General features: G+C 33.8%; 1 non-coding gene across 1 annotated transcript; it reads left to right on the plus strand.

Moving 5' to 3' along the window:
- Window positions 1-1,865: 1,865 nt before the first annotated feature.
- LOC118144040 (U2 spliceosomal RNA) lies at window positions 1,866-2,057 on the plus strand. Its single transcript, XR_004728504.1, has one exon. It is a non-coding gene; the product is annotated as a U2 spliceosomal RNA (small nuclear RNA).
- Window positions 2,058-2,316: the final 259 nt, after the last annotated feature.

The raw sequence follows: 2,316 nt of genomic DNA on the forward strand, positions 1-2,316 counted from the left end.
GAGCACATGAAAGAAAGCATGGTGTAGCCCTAAGCGCTCAAGCCAACACCTCTGTGGTTCTGGATTCTGATCTAGTGGCCCCTGTTCACTGCTCACATGATAATATTAAAAATGACTAAAAATCACTTCTATATTTTACAAAACCTATTTTCACAAAAGCTATGAAATCTTTTAAGCAATAATTACTTAAAATGTCTTATGATTTTACATAGTTAACCTTACCCAAACCATCACTAACTATCTCAGCCCTTAACAACTGTTGACATTTAAGTCTATGGCATTTACCGAGGGACAGAAAGTTTGTTATAGCTTGGCTCCTGCTCCATTCCTTTCATAATGGCTACTTGATTTTTCTAGTCAGACTTAAATAATTTAAGTGACATTAGATAACATCAAATAATTCTCTTAAACACAATATGGAATTTTCTGTTTTTTATTCCTTTACATAGGTTCATTTAACAAATATTTATTTGGCAACTTTTGTCTGTCAAGCCCCAAGTTAGGCATTGATGATAAAGTAAAGAAATAGATCTTTTGCCCTCCATACCCATAATAGATCATGCATGTGTGTATGGGTATGCAGGGTGTGTGACTGTGTGTGTGTGTGTGTGTGTGTGTGTGTGTGTGTGTGTGTGTGTTTGAGAATGAGAGAGAGAGAAAGACAGAGAGAGAGAGACAGAGACAGAGAATGAAACTTCAAAGTGGGAAGAGTTAAATCATCACATTTACACTATATCATTATATCATTTTAAGCCTTGGCAAGTACTGTTGAGGAAAAGTAAAATGTCCAATGAAATACTATCTCATTTAAATCTTTTTATATCCTAAGTAGCATCAACCACATACCTCCTATTGATGTTGTTTTGAATTGACACAGTGCAATTTTATCTTAGCAAACTTTTTTTCTTTTGCATTTCTCTATTCCTCTTTAAGGTGGCTTCCTGCATTTTCTTCTAGAAGCTAGTGTATCTGCTACTCATAGCCTCCCATCCTAGTGCTACACAGGACCTGGATATGAGTCCAAACTCTGACTTTATCAACAAACTGAGGTCATTTTCCCTCCTTTGCTCCTGGCTGTGGTGATAAGAATTTTAGTCAATGACTTGATTTGCTAACTCCTTGTTAGCAATGCCTTAATTCTTTAAAAGTGATGGCAAAATCAGCTTGAGGAAATACAAAGGCTTGTGAGTAATATTTCAGGCAAAATAAAATCTTGATGTTCCCCTTAAAATAATAGGGCAGGGGTAATTGCCAATTCTGGTCCCAATTTGGCTAAACTTAAACTAATGAGTTGTTCTTTTCTGTGTAATCCTAGAATTACACCACTGAAAAACTCAATTTTCTTTGGTCTATTATCACTTTTGTTAGGCATGTTTTCCATTTAAACCAAAGAAGATCCCATTTTACAAGAACATTTATGTGTAGTTCTTTCTTCTTGGAGAAAAGTATTTTTGTCTGCGCTGTAATTTGCAAATTTAGTTTTTAAAAATGAGTACTAGAACTTGATAGATGAGTTGACTGAAAGAACATTTATTGAGCACTGGTTATCTATTCTAATTTACATGCAAAACAACGATGTCTGAAATCCAGATACTAGTGACTGTGACATCTTATAAAGATATGCTGTGACGGATTTTCATTTTTTTATTTGAAACATGAGATATTTTACTGATGATCTCTATGATCACTTTCAAATCTAATAGTCTATGCTCTATGACATTACAAATTTTTTTAACCTAAGCCCCTATTACCGAGCTTAATGTATAAATTCTTATACACATAAGCTTAAAAATTGAATATAGCTTTTGTGGCAATTATAACTAAGATTAGTATATAGAGCCCCAAATCCAATTAATGTTCAAAGTATTGCTTCTCTGACTTTTGGCTAACATCAAGTATAGTATCTGTCCTTATCAGTTTAATATCTGATACGTCCTCTATTCGAGGACAATATATTAAATGGATTTTTGGAGCAGGAAGATGAAATAGGAGCTTGCTCCGTCCACTCCATGCATCGACCTGGTATTTGCAGTACTTCCAGGAATGATGCACCCCCTCGGGGAGAAAATATTTTTTAATTTTCAAAAAAAGAATGTTCAAAGTAGATTTAGTATATTTTACCTTTCAATCGTCTTACATTCTCAAAGCCAAGGAATTAATTAAGGCATTCTACCATAATTAGAAGACTTACATAAAATAATTTTCTAAGTCCAATTTAGGATTCTGAAGATAGTCTACCTTTGTAGACTAATGGCTTTTAATAAGATTAAATTTCTTAAAGAAATGTAACACCTTTAATTTGGGAGTAGAGTAACA

This window comes from Callithrix jacchus, chromosome 11 (genome assembly GCF_049354715.1).
Source record: "Callithrix jacchus isolate 240 chromosome 11, calJac240_pri, whole genome shotgun sequence".
NCBI classification, from domain to species: Eukaryota; Metazoa; Chordata; class Mammalia; order Primates; family Cebidae; genus Callithrix; species Callithrix jacchus.